We start from the raw sequence: 19,360 nt of genomic DNA, 5'->3' as shown, positions 1-19,360 counted from the left end.
TTATTATGACATATAATGATGATACGAAACAAGTTAGGAATATCATTGCTAAAAATTGGAAGATACTAAAAAGTGATTCTGTTATTGGTGATTCAATATTAAATAAACCTCAGATCACATATAGAAGAGGACGTAGCTTACAGGACATGTTAAGATCTAATGATATTACTACTAGGTCTCAACTTAAACAACATGGCTTACAAGGTTTCTTTCCCTGTGGGCATTGTAAAGCATGCCGGAACAGTGTTATGCGGAAACAGTATGCACTATGTAAACCCGGTAAAAACAGGTTAATTAACCAATTTATAACATGTAGTACTCCGTTTGTTATCTATATATTGGAGTGTCCTTGCCAAAGATGGTACGTTGGTAGTACCAAACATAATGTTAAGAAACGGATTATGGAACACATGCGAGCCATTACTTCAGTTGATGATCATTTTCCTGTAGCAAGACATTTCAAAGAAAAACATAACTCCGATTGGACTAAGTTGGCTTACTTTGGCATTGAACATGTCCCTCCATTCCATAGAGGGGGCAATAGAGAACTAATACTGAGGAAAAAAGAGTCAAAATACATTTTAGATTTGGAGACTAAGATACCCAAAGGATTGAATATTGGGGAAGAATTAAATACTCACTTAAACGATAATTCATAATTGGGCATTTTGCTGTAGATAAGTCTGTATGTAGTGAACTCCAAAGATTTAATAGTATTTTAGAGAACCTAATAACTGTCTTGAGGGTTAATAGAGAGTGTTAGTAGGAGATGCACCTTTATTTTATTTTTCTATAATTGATACAGTTTTAAAATGATGTTTTCTTAGATTTGGGTATATAGGGTTATTTATTAAGTGTATTTATATGTCTTTTCAGATTTAATGGGTCTGATGGAATTAATGCTGTTTTCCACCTGCCACCGCTTCTTCCTACATTACACGATATTGGGTGTTGTCAGTACAGATTATGAGATAAGAAAATGCCTAATTAATTTGTTTATTTTGCTGATCTGCCCAAGTATAACTAACTGTATAAAAAGTGGTATAAGGGTATTACTATTGTAGTTAGTATGGTTAAGGTTGCTAATTAATTTTTACATCGTATGGCTTTAGTTCACCGTTTGATCTATAAGTAACAATATTTTATTATGATATATCAGTCTGGTGGACTTCCATTACTTAGCCTATTTTTACCTTCCGTCTCTGCTCGTTTAATTTCCCCATTATATTCCCCTTTTTTATGGTTACACGGTTGTATAACTAGGTATTTTATATTTATATATTTGTATATTTATATGTTTACATATTTATATATATCTATTTATTTATTTATATGACAACTGTGTATTGGTATAGATGTGACTAGTCATTGGAATTCAGATGTAATTCTCTTTGAGACTGTGATTTTAAGGTTGTTTTTCTTTCTTCTATCTGGTATCTGCTGTTTGTCCTATTTTTATGTTTATGACGGGTTAGTATTTAAGCAATGGTGACTGGGTGGTGAATACCACGTGATCAAGGCTGCTGTGTCAGCCGAAACGCGTTGTGCTTTGATTAAACCTGTTTTTCACTTTTCCTGAATTCTGAGCGTGCAATATATATAATTTTTCTTTTTGTTGGATATATATATATATATATATATATATATATATATATATATATATATATATATATATATATATATATTTTTTTTTAATACACATAAACCCCAACATCATCCTCCACCCACCCACCCACAAAAAAAGCACATGTAATAATATAACCCCCTCCACCCCCAAACCACTGATACTAACTAAACTAACAGCCTACTCCAACCTAACACTAAGGGGGTCATTCTGAGTCTGGCGGGCGGCGGAGGCCGCCCGCCAGACTTCCCCCCTCCAAAATACCGCTCCGCAGTCGCAAGACCGCTGAGGGTATTTTGGCTTTTGCACTGGGCTGGCGGGCGACCGCCAAAAGGCTGCCCGCCAGCCCAGTGCAAAAACCCTTCCCACGAGGACGCCGGCTCAGAATTGAGCCAGCAGAGTGGGAAGGTGCGACGGGTGCAGTTGCACCCGTCGCGAATTTCACTGTCTGCAAAGCAGACAGTGAAATTCCTTTTGGGGCCCTCTTACGGGGGCCCCTGCAGTGCCCATGCCATTGGCATGGGCACTGGAGGGGCCACCAGGGGCCCCACGACAACCCATACCGCCATCCTGTTCGTGGCGGGAGAACCGCCAGGAACAGGATGGCGGTATGTGCTGTCAGAATCCCCATGGCGGCGCAGCAAGCTGCGCCGCCATGGAGGATTCTAATGGGCAGCGGAAAACCGGCGGGAGACCGCCGGTTTTCCCTTCTGACCGCGGCTGAACCGCCGCGGTCAGAATGCCCTGCGGGGCACCGCCAGCCTGTTGGCGGTGCTCCCGCCGACCCTGGCCCCGGCGGTCTAGTACCGCCGGGGCCAGAATCACCCCCTAAGTCCCTCATTACTACCCTCGCGGTCGGTTACAAAGCAGTGGTAAAACCGCCAACAGCCCGGCGGTAAAAAAAAATTTATCATGACCGTGGCAGAAACCGCCAACACAGACAGACACTTTAACACTCCGAATGCCAGGGCGGTAGAAACAAACACCACGGCGGTCACTGCCAACAGACAGGTGGAAGTCAACGTACCGCCCACACTATTACAACGCACCAATCCGCCAGCTTTTCCGGGGCAGTACCAACACCATCAAAAGCACGGTGGAAACAGTACTTGGAAGTGAAACCACTCACCTCTCGACACCCGAGGAACCAGGACGCCATGGAGCCTGAGTTACAGGTCCTGCCCATGCTAATTTACCTCCTCATCTACCAGGAACATCAAAGACGGCGGCGACGATGACGGTGAGTACTGCACCTAGCACAGCGGGGAGGGGAGGAGGGAAAAGAGAGTGTCACATGCACGCAACACCCGCATCTCCCACCCCCACCCACAGCAACACATATACACACACATCTAAGAACATCATACATACACCCCGTCACTCCCTGGAAGAACACAACGACCAAATGAAATGAGTTTAACGAGTATAATAATCGAACAATCATATAGCCCAAGACAACTTTAAATCATCAGTATATACAAATATTTGCAGCAAGTACACAAGTCCGTACACTATCCCATTAAATGTCCGTGAACCAGTGGTCCCAAAAAGTATGGGCGAAGCCCACACATGACACCTGCCTCAAAACGGAGAGAACACTGCAGGGGCATCAGGTAAAAAAAAAACAGGCACCTCAGGGGGAAAGGGAGGTGGGCACCTCAGCCGTATGATGGGATGACGCCACAGCTCCTCGAGGGGGCTCCATGCCCACTGCCCTGTCCTGGGGAGTGCAAAGCCACTGTCTCTCAAGTCACTCAAGTGGGTTCACTGCCCACTGCTTGGTCCTGGGGAGTGCAAAGCCACAGTCTCTCAAGTCTCTCAAGTGAGTTCACTGCCCACTGCTTGGTCCTGGGGAGTGCAAAGCCACAGTCTCTCAAGTCTCTCAAGTGGGTTCACTACCCACTGCTTGGTCCTAGGGGGTGCAAGGCCACAGTCTCTCAAGTGGATGCTGTTCTCCACTGGTTCTGGAGAGGGCTTGGTGCCCAGAGTGCATCATCCTGCCAAGGACAAGGGTAGTGGATGCTGTTTTCCTCTGGTTCTGGAGGGGGCCTGGTGCCCCGAGTGCTTCATCCGGCCAAGGACTAGGGTAGTAGATGCTGTTTTCCACTGGTTCTGGAGAGGGCTTGGTGCCCAGAGTGCTTCATCCTGCCAAGGACTGGGGTAGTGGATGTTGTTTTCCACTGGTTCTGGAGGGGTCTTGGTGCCCAGAGTGCATCATCCTGCCAAGGACTGGGGTAGTGGATACTATAATCCACTGGCTCTGGAGGGGGCTTGGTGCCCAGAGTGCTTCATCCTGCCAAGGACTGGGGTAGTGGATGCTGTTCTCCATTGGTTCTGGAGTGGGCTTGGTGCCCAGTGATGCTGCACCAGGGGTGTGGCAGTTCCCATTCCCTCACCTGGGTGTCTGAGCCACGAGATTTTCCGGTAACAGGTAGCATGATACTCCATGAAGGCAGAGCCACACTACTCCTTGCGACGACTTAGGCTGAAAACTGCTGGTAGTGCCAGTGCTGGTGGTGGTGCCTCATGGAGTGTGTGCAAGGACCAAGACGTCTCCTTACGCCTCGGACGGCTGACCACTGGGGATGCAGCTGATGTCCGCTGGGTGACACTGCCTGGGCATGTCGCTGGGCAGGTGGCGGTGGCTTCGGCGGTGTCTGCGGCGGACATGCTGCCGGTAGTGCGGGTGTCTGCACTTGTGGAGGGAGACACCAGGCCGTCTCCTGCAGCCTCGGAAGGCTGCCCACTGGGGAGGATGCTGGTGACTCGTTGAGGCAGCTGCCGTGCAGGTGGCGGTGCAGGTGTCGGTCATTGCAGTGGTGCTCACCGTGGTACAGGTCGCTGGTCTGTCTTGCGAAAGGGGGGATACCAGTCCCTTACCCGGAGGCTCTGTGCCCTGAGGTGACTTCCCTTTGCTCTTGTGTCCCTTCCCCAGCTTGGAAGTCGCTGCTGGGACCTTGGCAGTGTCCTCTTTAGTTCTGAATGAGGCCTTGCTGGGTGGGTGGTGCGGCTTTTCTCTTCTGCATGCTGGCCCCTTCTTTACCTTTGCAAGTGGCAGAATAGGGTGGTCCTTGGCTTCAGTAGGTGGCACACTGGCAGCCCTGATGGGTGCCCCCTTCGATGCTCCCGGACTTGCAGGGACCACACTGGATGAGGATTTGGTGGCTGAGGTGCTGGTCAGAGCTCTAGACAACATGGCCCTAGGAGAAGGACGAGGGGGGGAGGTGTAGTGAAGAGGTCAATGGTAGCCAGGAAAAGTTTTTTAGACACATTGGGACGGGAAGATGTAGGGGGTTTGGGAGTGGAGGAAGAGGTAGTGGTTGGAGGAGGTGTACATCTGCTGAGTTTTGGTGAAGGTGCATGGGTTGGAGGCTGTTGTGAGGTGGATGGCTGTTGAGTGGGTGTGTGGCGGCATTTGTGCACTTTGGGAGGAGGGCTCACAGACACACTGGGAGAAGACACAGGCGACGTGTGAAAGGTAGTGGGGGAGGTGATTGCACATGAACGGTGTGTGGTGATGGGCGGGCTGGTAATGGAGGTAGTGGCGGAGGATGTAGTGCATGCAGGTAAGAGTGGAGACGAGACTGGGATGGAGGTGGAAGACGTGGAGGAGGGGGACACAGTGGAAGCAGTGAATGTTGGTGTGTCTGCATGGGTATGGTGCTTGTGTGAGTACCTGTGAGCTGTGTGGTGCTTATGTTTGCCTGAGCCACTTTTGTGTGTTGATGTGTGTGCATGCTGGTCTGATGGTGTGCTTGGGATAGGCAGAGGTAGAGGGGATTGGGTCTGGGTAGTGGAGGGTGGAGCGGGGAGGCTGGGCAAAGGGACAATAGCTGCCATCGGTGGTGAGGCCAGAGCCTGCTCTCTGTTGGGCCGCCACACCAGAATGAATGCCCTCCAGGTATGCATTTGTCTGCCCAACAGTGAGGGATCTCAGGAGGTCAATAGCCTCACTGAGGGCAACAGGGCCGACTGTGGCAGGGCCTGAGGTGCCTGGGGCGAAGGAGATGGCCTCCCTCCTGGGTGTGCGGGCACGGGAAACACGCTGAGGGGCTACTGGGAGGGCGGTGCTGGTAGGAGGGGTGGCGGCTGTACCTGTTGTTGCAGTGGGCCCAGAAGTGCCCGTCACTGCAAGGGAGCTCCCATCAGAGGAGGAGTCGCTGTCGCTGGTGTCGACTCCTGTCCCTGTTGTGGAGCTCCCCTCACCCTCCGTCTCACTGGTGCCTTCAGACTCCGTACATTCACCCTCCTGGGCCATGTGGGTTGCAGCTCCCTCCTGCTTTGATGCCACTGCTCCTCCCTCAGATGATGCTAATGCGCACAAGGACAGGGTGACAAAACAAAAAGGGGGGGAAAGACAGAGGAGAGACATGGTCAATGCCAGCAACACCACTACCGTTGGCGGACACAGCACTCAGGGAGCAGCCCTATGCACCAGGCCATGCCCTAACAGTTCTCTGGAAAATCACCTGCCCATGGGGGACTATGCCTAACCCCATTTGCTACACACCTGGAACCCACAGGAGTCTGACTGTTTGTAGATGGCCACTAACACAATTGGGGTTGGAATGCAACATGGCCTGTCTAACAATGGACCTACCCTAGCAAGTTCACCCTGGCCAAGGTGAACACACAGCCCACATCCCCCACCCAGACACCTCGTAAAGCATGCAGAGTCAGCTGACTGAGAGTGAACTTACCCCCTTGTGGCTGCTGTGATGCCCTCAAGCACCCATCCAACTCTGGATATGCCACGCCAGGATCCGGAATATCCACTAGTCTCTCAAACTCCTCCGAAGTGAAGGCAGGGGCCCTTTCCGCAGACACTCGATCCATTGATTGCATTGGATGCAGAAATGTGTCTCAGACTCTTGCTGCGAGTCGCTATGGGGTCGCAAAGACCCACCTCATTAATATTAATGAGGTGGGTCGCAATTTGCGACCCCATAGCGACTCAGGGCACTCACGGGGATGGAGGCCTGCTGGGAACAGCAGACCTCCATGTCCGTGACTGCTTTTAAATAAGGCAGTTTTTTTTTTTCAAAGTGCAACCCGTTTTCCTTAAAGGAAAACGAGCTGCACTTTGAAAAATAAAGCGAAAACTTTTGTTTCGGTATTTTTCAGGGCAGGTAGTGGTCCGTTGGACCACTGCCTGCTGTGAAAAATTATTTTTTGGTCCAGTCACAAAGGGGAAGGGGTCCCACGGGGACCCCTTCCCGTTTGCGACTGGGTTACCATCCACTTCAAGTGGATGGTAACTGCGAGTCCATTTGCGACCGCTTTTGCGGTCGCAAATGGAATTGCATACCATTGCGACTCGCAAATAGGAAGGGAACACCCCTTCCTATTTGCGACTCGGAAATGCATTTTGCGAGTCGGTGCCGACTCGCAAAATGCATTTCTACATAGCAAAGACGCATTTGCGACTCGCAAACGGCGATTTTCGCCGTTTGCGAGTCGCAAAGTCTTTGCTACATCTGGCCCTAAGTCCCCTAAACCCACTAAAGATAAGAACCAGGAAAGAGGAGGGATGGGAGGGAATCATGGCTAAGGGCCCAAAAGTGACAAATTTGTCCTCCCCAGGATCTTCTTTATACCCTGCAGTCTCCTGTTATTGCGGGACACCTCCTGCTGCAGCCTGTCCATCCTGTGCATCATCCATTGCATGTCACATCTCATAGACTGAAATTCGCCATTGTCTATCACTGCAGCTGGGGTTGTCTGTGTGCCACTAGTGGATGGCACTGCTGGTGCTGGTGTCGGTGCCGAGTTTGGAGGGGGAGGTGCAGGAGCTGCTGTCTGTGGGCCTGGAGCTGATGAGGTTGAAGGACCTGCAACAGTGGCTGCCATCCTTTGGGAGGCTGTGGTCTGAGCAGCTGTGCTGGTGGTGGTGGCTGTTGTGGGCAAGGATGACCCCTCTTGGGCAAATGCCCTCCAGACCCCTGTGACTCTCTCATGGCGATAACGCTGTGCCATATTGCGGAACACAGACTCCACATCTAGTATGTGGCGGTAACGCATCTCCCGCCTCTGGAATTCCCTGATCTCACGGGCATTCATGTTGGCAGCTGTAGAAATAAAGAAAGTGAAACATTAGTGACATCATTGTGTGATACATCTACAAATGATATTCTAACACTTCCTCAAAATTAGCTGAAACAGTCTAAATCACAATACAGATCATAGAATGTCCCTGAGGAATTACAGGCCAACTCAGCCTACACATCTACTATCTAACAGCACAGCAATGCTCAAAAAGATGTGTACCTACTTAAATGATCTGTGCATCAATGTACTGCCATTAGTCACATAACAAATGCTGAAAGTACTCCACATGTGACAGGCCAACTACTGATCATCTTCCGGATGACAATCATGGCTCACAAGATCTGTGATTTGTAAATGGAATTTCCTGGACGGTATGCAGTTGCTAATCATGAGGGTGTATCCTAGGTTGGAACAAATGAATGTTGGAATTACATGTCTGTCTTCTACACTGGGATCCTCACACCTAGGTACACATATTTCATAACCCTAACCCTGTGCCTCAGGAGGTGATGGACATGCAACACATACTTTCAAACATCAAGGACAGCCAGGAATCTTTAGACAGCTGTCCATGAGTTTAGTCAGTCTACCACAGGTAAGGAGGGCTGCCAACTAGGATTGACTCAAACATTAGACAATCAAATCCACATTTATGTTCCTAATTGCGGACAATTGTCAACCTCATTTGGTCTCACTAATACCTTTCCAAAACAAGCACATGGATGCAAGCACCCATCTGGGCTTGAGCTGCATGCACACCTATGACATTCTACTCAAGTGCCACATAAACGTAGCACAACATGTGGAGCTAGATGCTGCTAGGAAGTCAAACATAAATGTCCTACATGTTCATTAGTTAACTGGGAGGCTCAAGTCTGTGGGTAATACTTCAGCACAACTGGTCTGTGTGAATCAGGGTATGACTTGCTGACTAAATCATGAAAATGGCCACCTCCAAATTTATCACTATCATAAATGTAGCAACAAATATCACCCTGTTCACCTGCCCATGCCTATAGCGCAGCACTAGAATCCCAAAAAATGACTCTCTACCACTGATTGTCCAACTCGAACATGGAACAAAATGTCAAACTCCAGTCAAGTCACATATCAGATCATGTGGCAGCACATCATACCTTGCAATGGATCCAACAGACAGGAGTCAGTTTCACAACAGCTGCGAACACAACACAGAACTAACATATCAACACTTGCTGGATATGTCTGGGTCTGCAAATCGAGCCACTTCTCCAATTGTGTAGGGGGCTGGGCCACCTGTAAAACATGGAAGGGTGAAATGTGCTCAATGTCTGCTCACTGTACAAAACTTGGAACAACAAATCACTGTGTGTGATATTTTACATGATAGAGCAGCACCTCAGGCATGTTCACACCCCAACAGACATACTACTGCAAACATGTACTGACCCTGTCACTCCAGTGAGTGATAGACACACATATGCACACATGCACTGGCCCTAACAATCATGTGGTGCCAAACATGATTACTCAATTTTGTGCAGAATTATTTCTAGACGGTACTCCATTTCTTAATTTGTTGTTATGAGAGACATGCAAAGCCACATTCCTGGTGCACTGCAATAACAGTCACTCAGGTATTGTGGCTTGTGCATCAAGGGACAATGAGTTACTGTGTGATGCTCATGTGGGTTGTGCCACATTGGCAGTGTACCAAGAGCCGTATATGACCCTATGACACAATGATGGCAGGGATCCTGTGTGTCACTTGATATCAATGTTACGATAAACATGGATTGGCCATTTATCTAAATCAAAACAACAAAGAAATATATGCTGACAGTGTCTAATTTGACCATCCGTGACAGAATGCATGGGCACAAGTGTAGTCATTGCACCTGAAATGTGTTACTCAGGGCCTTGTGTACCTATATCAGGTATTGTAGATCATAGTCGGCCACATTCATTATCTTACATTTGCCAAGCTGGGTGATCAGTGGTTATAAAACAAACTGACACTGTACCCTAATTGAAACATGGTTTAGCAAATGTCATACTTTGGCAATCTTTATGAGGTAGGTCTCAATTTGTATGCACCTTGGGAATCGCAGCACTCACAGGAATGCTGGTCTGCTGATCTTAGCATGCACCCATACCTTCATACTGAGAACTTAACAATTGTACGTATGCTGCACTAGATCAGCAGGGGTGTACCAAACGTAAACTAGCAATCTATTTTGTCATTTTAACTGTATGATGGAAGCAGTCAGGGGTCTCTTGCACAACATCATGCAAATAAATTATTTGTGACCATGCATTCCCAAAGTTCAGGGATCCCATGATGACGCATTAACTTATGAAAATTGCTTGGCTATAAAGTGACACAAATGGCAAATGCATCAGCTCTGTACCAGCAATTATGCCCAAGGCAAAATAAAACACACAGGAACAATGAACTAAGGCCCAGATTTTTTTTATATTTTCTTTATGTGTAGCATTTGCTTCATTTCCTTACGCTACAGCTATGGAAACTAGCATGAAACATTTAGATATTATCAAGTGCACATTACCTTAGCATCCATAATTAATTTAAATGCTGCACAAACCAAGTCACAATATCAGCCTACAATATTACCAGAGGTTAGGAAGATCTTTGTACATAGAGCCATGAATACAGTTCAGACATGTATTCAAAATAATTGGGGACTACATTCGTTCCTTGCATTAGTATGTGAAATGCATCTCATTCCTGGTACACTCCCAGGCCATGAATAATACTTTTGTTTGGTCCGCATTACCATCATCTATTGACGTCAAAGCAGCACTAATTTACAAGATCAAGTTGTCTTTTGTAAGTTTGTGCAGCTTTTGGGTCAACAAATGTTGGTAATGCGTAGCAAATATTGTATAAATCAGGGCCACTGTATGTTCAACTTGCATTCCACATGTCCACAAACATTGCATGCAGCATGTAACAAAATCTGCTACTGTCACTACAGAGCATTTTACTGTACACATTAGTCTGATTTGTACTCACCAACAAGGCCACCAATCACCACACCAAGGTGGTCCAGCAGGTGTTGCTCTCTGGCCACAAGGTCCGCCCAGTGATGTTTAAGTTGGTGGTTGTTGCGCTGGCTGTTGAACACTCTCTTTAGGTGGAACAGCACCTTGGACAACCTGAGCCTCCTCGCCTTGGTGTGCTACCCCTGTATCACCCTGCCACCAGCCTCTAACATCAGGAGAAGGAAGTAGTACACCAGCCAAATGAAAGCCCCCAGCTACTCCTCACCCATTCTCCCCAGACGTGGCCTTCCCAACATCACGTAATAGGGATAGGAAAGGGAAAACAGGGAAATAGAGGGAATGGAGGTATGGAAATGAAACTTAAAGAACCCACAAACAGCCCAACAATACCCCAATTAACAATACCCACTACACACTCCCAACAGTACAAAGACAAAATTAGACACAAAAAAATGACAAACACACTTACCCTGATTTACGGAGACAATTACAAACACAACAGATAACAATTGAAATGGCACACAGGAGACAAAAGCACAATTTTGACAGACACAACTCTACACAGCCACACAGTCTAGAAGAATCACAGACTGCAAAGTGAAAGTGGTAGTATACCCACTGTACCATTTCTATGAACAGGATATCCTATTACATCACTTCCTGTCTCAAATGTGGTGTGTTTTTATTATGATGTGTGCAATTTTCTGACCCTTACGGGCTTTGTGTCAATATTTCTTGACACATGTGCTTAAAAATTTCCCCCACATTCAAGGATCAATATATTTTTCATGGATAATTTCATGGGGTGCCATGTTGGAATTAATGCTAGGGACCAGTCAATGTATAATGGCTGTGAGAGTCATTTTTTAACACATATGTGGCATATTTTGATGCTTATGTGTCTTGTTTTTACGCTTTTGCGTCAAAATATCTGTCTTTAACTGTGTTTGTGTCATTTTTCTCATTTTTACATACATGGAGGTTATAACTATATAAAGATAGGCTGTTAGGACCTGCTGTGTGTGTTCTAGTGTTTGGGCACATGTGGCAGACCATAATACTCATGCTGTTGTGCCGGATTAGCACTCTTAACTGACGCAAGAGCAACCCAAACCTTCGGAATTAAAATTGGTATTCCCTAGTTTTAGCAGGTGGTGCATCAATAGAGGATAGCAAGGCTACGTAACTTAAAAAATTCACTCATGGCCTGTGTGTTTATGTCTGTGAATTGGCTAATTCAATTTTTGTTGGGCCCCTTTGTGAACGTCACAAGATGTGTTTTGCATAATGTGCTTATGTGCATGTGTTGTAATTGTGGATAACCATCAGATGCCATTCATTGAGGTTCATCAGTCATGATATGTGTTTGTCATATCTTTTGCATCTTATGCTGTGTGAATTTCCCTAACTTTTGGGGCAAAACATCTCCCATGACAAACTATACACAGGATAGATAGAGGACGGTTGATAATGCCAATGTTACAAATGTAAGCCATCACATGTAATGGAATGTTGGATTCCACTTCATGGTCACTTCTGTGTATACTACCCATGAGTCAGGCATTTGAACATGCTAGGTAGGTACAGTGTTTGTGACACAGTGTCCCAAATCCAATCCTAAAAAGTTATGGTACACCACAGTTTAAGTCATGTAAAAGACCTATGTTTCTCCTGTGACTGTGGAGGACCAGCAGACCATGCTGCATGTGTTCACATATGTCCAGTGGTTCAGTGCACAAAGGTGTCTAGTTCAAGTGTGTGGCCATGTGTACCCTGTGTCAGTATTGGCCTACATGTTGTCACAGTTACGTGCAGGTCTAGACACGAGTCTGTGGAGCCATTCCCTGAATTTACAGAGTATGCTTCAAAGCAGATTTGAACTAAAGCCAAAGAACAACTAACGACACACATGGGGATCGTCCAGCTATGGCACTGCAGAAGTCTAATAAGGCTGACGAATTGGCAACCTTGGTGTGCTTAAAAACTTTAAGGCTCAGTAATCGGAAACAGGCAGCTTACATCACAACATTTGTACAAAGGGTGGCCTCTAAAATTCCCACTACGACAGGGAACATCAGTGCCTCTGTGCTGATTAATCTCACAGCTAGTCACCATGCAAGCACCATCAAAAGGTGGCGGCAGAAGTGAATCTGTGTGTGGACCGTCAGGGCACAAACATGTTTTGTCCTTACACACACATTGGCAACCCTTGTTTGTTGTGCTGGAGGCACAGTACCAAATCCATGCATCCAGCCATAGCACACTGTCACTGTTTGGCACTAATGAATACACGCAAAACCAGACAAGGGATAGGGGCTGGATTAGGCAATTTGAATACATGTTCCAGAACAGAATACGATAAGGAAACTGATTAAACTCTACTATATATTTGAAGATTCATCGTAGACCTACCAGACACAATACCCCAAGAGGAAAGAGAGGGCATGGCAAGCAACTATGAGACAAATGTAGCCACAGGGAACCTCTATGGTTAACGCAAAGACAGGACCAGTCGGGCTAACAGGATGCAGACTCTGTCAGAAACTAACATGAACATGGCAAATACACAGTGAGCAGCCTCTGACTGGGAAAAGCTAGATCAACACTGTGGGAACTAAAACTATTTTTGTGCTGTGGTCTGCAATGTTTCACAATCCCCTAAGGGTTCTATTACACAAGTGATTTGTTCACCTATGCACAACAAGGAGATTCAGAAAATAGCAGCTTCTAAGCAGTTCCAGGCAGCAGCAATGGCAGGGTAGGTTCAATTTGGCCGGTCTGCACGGAAGTGCTCACAGGTGTGAGCAGCTTCAGTCTCTCACAATTCCTGGAGTTGAGAATCAAGTTCAAAGGACCAGCTGGACCTTTCACATGGAAAGCAATGGACAGCTGATTACAGGTCCTACCAACAAACCAGGCAGGGCATTATCGGATCTGAAGTCCACGCAGACTGATAAACTATGATTATTGCATGCCATGCTGAAGAGGGAAGCACAAGTGATTCAGAGTGGGAGTCTGGGTGTGTGTAGATGAAGATTCTCAGGGTACAGATAGTCTATTTACAGGGCCCCCTAGAGAAGGGGGGCCAGAGACTGAAAACATGGCAGTGGCAGGACTTATTACCTGGGATGGACTGCACAGGGCATGTCTTATGAGCAATGCTTGTCATATCTGGGGCACTTGTGCTATCTATTTTCTCCTTAGATGGACTGCTTGTCACACGTGCTCCTTGCAAAGATAGCTGATGTCACACTTACTGCTGTCAAGGGTCTGGTCATTCATTCCTGTTAACAATGCAATAGGACATCCACTGCCTCATGTATGAGACACTATGTTTTCCTTATGATTGATGGTGTCTTAGTTGTGTGTCATGTGCTGCAATGGACCATGTTGGCAACATGGATGTGTGTCATAGCTGTGGTCCTCTCATATTGCCCTTCACATGCAAAATAGACAGGATATATGTCATTTACACTGTGTGTGATGTTGGGTGTACATTCATACCCATCAAATGTGATGTGGCTTTTTCAGTATCCTAACCTGTATTTCTGCAATGCTCCATGAGGTTAAACTCTGATTGTGATTCCTAGGGATCATGTTATGCATAGAAATTACCCAGAGCATGATTGAGTGATGAAGGTAGGTGTTTAATGACATATGATAACAAAGTGGTGATGGTGACTATAGTTAGAAGACGTTTTGTACAATATGTTGTTTCCGACGCAATCTTGCTGCAGTTTGGATGGTCGCCCACATTTTCACGAACAGGATCTTCCTCTTCCTCCTCTTCAGGCATTTGTGGGTCTGGTTCATAGAGGGGAATGTTCCTCCTTACACAAATGTTGTGCAGGATGGCACAGGTCAAAGTGATCTAGCACACCATTTCAGGTGAGTATAGGAGGCTGCTGCTGTTGAGGCACCAGAATCTGGACTTCATGAGTCCTCTCCACCATGGTGCGTGTCCTCCGATGTGCCTCATTATAGGCATGCTCTGATGCTGTGCTTGGGTTGGCAAATGGGGTCATGATCTAAGGCTGGATTCCGTAACCCTGATCAGCTGAAAGAGAAAATTAGTGTAAATATTTGGTTGTTGGTTGCACCTTAATTATCACTTTGCATGGCAGTTGTTATCTTGTGTCATCTGTGACTCATCTGTGTTTGTGTTACTGTGTGGGATCCTAGGCTTCTAGGTTGTTCTTTCTGCATTGGGTTGTTTAATTATCAAAACTGGTGTTTGGCTGATTGACCTGATATCAGCGGTATATTTGTAAACTTGCAGTTCATTGTGTATCTCCCATGCATTATGTAATGTGAAAGAGGTGTCCATGTGCCTTCAATGGAGGTGACATGATACTTCCACACACACAATTGATTCCACTGTGGTGGTAACACGGTTGCACTATATGGCCTGAACATCTCATTCAATTCAACATATGTAATAACATGTGAAAAACAACAGTGTGGCCCTTTGATTTGGCTAGGTGACAATGTACAACACATCTCCATAAGTTGGCAGCACTGAAGTGTTCACAATTGACAATGCACAAATATCCCATGTGTGACAAGTTCTAGGCAAACCTATTTTTGTGCCATCACCGAGTTGGCTCATGTGCAAACGTGTACCTACACTACTAAACCTGCTCCAGATAAGCTGGCTAACTTGGTTGTGGGGGTGAAGGTTTAAGTGTCAGAAGATCCATGTGACTGTACATCTGTTATTTATATGTGTAATTGCCTCAATCCATATATGTAGCAGTGTGCACTTTGCATTATTGTCACATCAATATGTGTTCATAGCACAGTCCACTTCCTTATTGCTAGCGGGCAATGTCACCCCAGGAGTGATGTGAGATGTTGTTACTGCCTCAATGATTCCATGTCACCTTCATTAGAGTCAGCATCATCATGCTATGTGTCTCATGGTGTTTGACCTGCAGAGAAACACATTACACACCCCTTACACAGTACGTATTGCTTGGAAGAGTGTGTGATTCAGTGTTATGATGTGATATTGGAAGATTAATCTTCCAAGTTGTACTGCCAGTTAGGCCATGTAATTGTCACTCTCTAGTTTTAAATTGTTTTCTTGTGGCTCTGGAGTGGCATCTGTTGTTATTTGCATCTGTCATTTGTCCATAGGTCTGTATCCCATTGGGTCAGGATATCAAACATGACTAGCAGTGACACAACCTCAGTGTCTTCATTGGCCACGTGTCAATGTAGTGGTGTATGTGCTGTGTGTCCTACAGGGTTGCGGTGCAGTGTGTATATAACTAGGTTTCTGTACTTACCAACAAGTAGGCCATTTCCATATCGTCCATCCTGGAAGTGTTGATTGATGGTGCTGTGGCAGAAGATGAATGAATCATGTACACTCCCAGGATACTTTGCCACGATGTTGGTGATCATCCCACAGTGATCCACAATGGCCTGCACATTGATGGAGTGTGTGTGCTTCCTGTTGCAGTATAGATGCTTGGCTGCAGCAGGTGGCACAATCTGTACATGTGTGCAGTCAATGGCACCAAGCATGTGTGGGAAGCCATTGATTTCATAGAAGCCCTGTTTGGTCTCCTGCTGCTTCTGCTGTGTGTTTGGGAAGCTGATGTGGCGGGTGTGAGGGAGATGATGGCATCCAGTACCTTGGGAAGGAAGGCAGAGAATGAGGGCTGTGAGATCCCGGCAACCAGGGCACCAGTGGTTTGAAAAGAGCCACTTGCCAACATGTACAGGACAGCTAGCAGCTTGGTCTCTGGTGGAATGATGGGTGTCTGCAAGCTGGGGGCCAACTGTGGCTCAATGTGGCGCAGCAGCTGCTGTATGGCTTGCCAGTTTAGTCTGTACCTCTGGATGATGTCATGTTCCCTGAGGCCCTGAAGGGTTATCCTGGTCCTGAATATCTTCTCCTGCCTTCTGTGTTGCTTTTGGGGTCCCTGTTGGTGTGGTGGAAGCTGCAGCTGTTGCTCCTGTGCTCTGCGTCTTCGTGCATGCTGGATGAATAGCACCTCCATGTCTTCCTTTTTGAGCTCTGATGTTGCTTCTGTGGGGTTTCCTTAAGTACCGGTGTGTTTGCCCCATTTTAACACCTGCCCTGAACCAGGCGTTAATTTTTGACGCAAATTGGGATGTGCGCCATTTTCTGGCTCCACCTCCCAGCAGTGCAGCATTTTTGCACGGTTGGATAAATATGGCGCACGCGTTTTCAAGTCATTTTTTGGACAGGAACGCCTACCTTGCATCTCATTAACGCAAGGCAGTTTCACGCATCCAGAAAATGATACACACTAAGATATTTTGACGTTAGACTGGTCTAGCATCAAAGTATAACTATGGTGTTAGTTTCACGCTGAATTTGCGTAAAAAAAGGCGCAAATCCGGCGCAAGCAGGGTATAAATATGGGCCAAAGGGTCACCTTTGAAATTGCAGTACTGTCAGAAGTCAGTGAAATACTTGAGACACCAAATTGAGAAAGCATCGAGGAGAATCTCCAGAGAGAGGATTACAATGATATTTCAGAGAAGTCCTCCGACTTCACAGTGAGTTGTCAGGATGTTTCTGAGAATGGTAGGTTATTGTCGTCAATGGATTTCAAATTTTGCTGAGATTGCCAAACCACTGCAGCAGCTGACACACAAGGAGGTTACAGATCCAATTACACTAGATGAAGACCAAATGAAAGCATTTACTGAGTTGAGAGAGAGTTTGTGCAGAGCGCCAGTGTTGGGAATGCGTGAGTACACTAAGCCCTTCACATTGTTTGATCATGAACGTGGCGCTTGTTCTTTGTCTGTTTTGACACATGTCCATGGAGGTGCTTATCGCCCAGTAGCCTATTTTTCAGTTACCTTGGACCCAGTTGCAGCAGCTTTACCAGGTTGTCTGCATGCGGTTGCCGCAGTTGGTCAGAGCCTTTCACAATGTGAGGGAGTAGTGATGGGATACCCTCTGACAGTAATGGTTCCTCACTCTGTTGAGATTTTATTGACAAGGATGAAAACGCAGTATTTGACTGGTGCCAGACTGACGAGGTATGAGACGAGCATACTAGGTGCTCCAGATGTAACATTGAAAAGATGTACAGTGTTGAACCCGGCAACATTACTTCCAAGTGATACTGTTAAAATTGAAAAAGCAGAAGGTATTGAGCGTGATTGTCTTGAGGTAACTGAACTGTGTACCAAAGCCAGGCCAGATATCAGAGATACACGATTGGAAGAAAATGACCAAATTGTCTTTGTTGACGGCTCATGTCTCAGAGATGGTACGGGGACATTGAGAGCAGGATATGCTGTATGCACATTTACAGATACATTAGAAGCTTCTTGGCTTTGAGGTGTATATTCTGCACAAGTGGCAGAATTGGTAGCTCTTACTAGAGCGTGCCATGTTTCTGAGAGACTGAGAGTCACAATCTATACTGACAGTCAATATGGATTTTTAATCGTTCATGAATTTGGTCAATTGTGGGTGCAAGAAGGTTTCCTGACCTCTACTGGTTCACCAGTAAGGAATGGTGACAGAATAAAGGAATTGCTATATGCAATATAGTTGCCTGACGAAATTGCAATGGTAAAACGCAGTGCACGTAAAAAGAAACAGGATTACATCTCACTGGTAAATGGATTCGCGTATCAAGTTGCAAGGTTTTGCACATTGAACTGTATATCGTTGAAGGATAAGTGGGAACTGATGCCAGAAGAAGATAAGACATGTACAAGTTTTGCATTGAAAGTGATTGATACTTTGGAAGAGTTGAAAACATTGCAAAATTAATGTTGACAAGGAAGAGAAACAACTCTGGTCCAAATTAAAATGTGTCCAAAGACATGATGAGATTTGGGTTTCTGAGGAGGGTCAGATGGTCCTGACCAATAGTTTTTTTGTCACAAATGGCCAGGTATTACCATGGTCAGGCACACATTGGGAAGGATGCCATGGTCCGATTGTTCAAGATTGACTGGTTTAACCCTAAGTTTAGACAGGCGGCAGAGGCAGTATGTCATCGCTGTATAATTTGTCTGCAGCTAAATGTGGGAAAAGGGACAGTGGTGAATTTGAGCCACATTGGAAGAGCAGGAGGTCCATTCAGCAGAATGCAACTGGATTTCATTGAGTTGCCTGCATGTGGAGGTTTGAAGTACGTGTTGGTGATTGTGTGCGTTTTTAGTCACTGGATTGAAGCATGCCCTACAAGAAGGAATGTCAGTCTCACAGTAGCAAAATTGTTGTCCAGGGAATTGATACCACATTTTGGGTTTCCAATCTCTTTAGAATCAGATAGGTGATTAAACTCTTATGTGCAGCACTAAACATCGAGCAAAAGTTGCATTGTAGGTATCGCAATGAAGCATCAGGATTAGTGGAACAGATGAATGGTACCTTGAAATCAAGAATTGCAAAGATGTGTGAAGCTACAAATCTAAAATGGCCGGATGCATTGCCTTTGGTGTTGATGTTGATGAGAAACACACCAGACGAGAAGACAGGGTTGTCGCCCCATGAGATCCTCATGGGCAGAGCAATGAGATTACCAGCAGTTCCATCCAATGCACTTGTAAATATTACAGATGGTATGGTGTTGGACTACTGCAAGGGTCTGGCTGATGTGGTTTGCTCTTTCTCTCAGCAGGTGCAGGCCACCACCCTGCCAACTATCCACGATCCAGGACACAATCAGAGAG

This window comes from Pleurodeles waltl, chromosome 2_2, assembly GCF_031143425.1.
Source record: "Pleurodeles waltl isolate 20211129_DDA chromosome 2_2, aPleWal1.hap1.20221129, whole genome shotgun sequence".
Classification (NCBI taxonomy): Eukaryota; Metazoa; Chordata; class Amphibia; order Caudata; family Salamandridae; genus Pleurodeles; species Pleurodeles waltl.
This window is presented reverse-complemented; position numbering follows the sequence as displayed.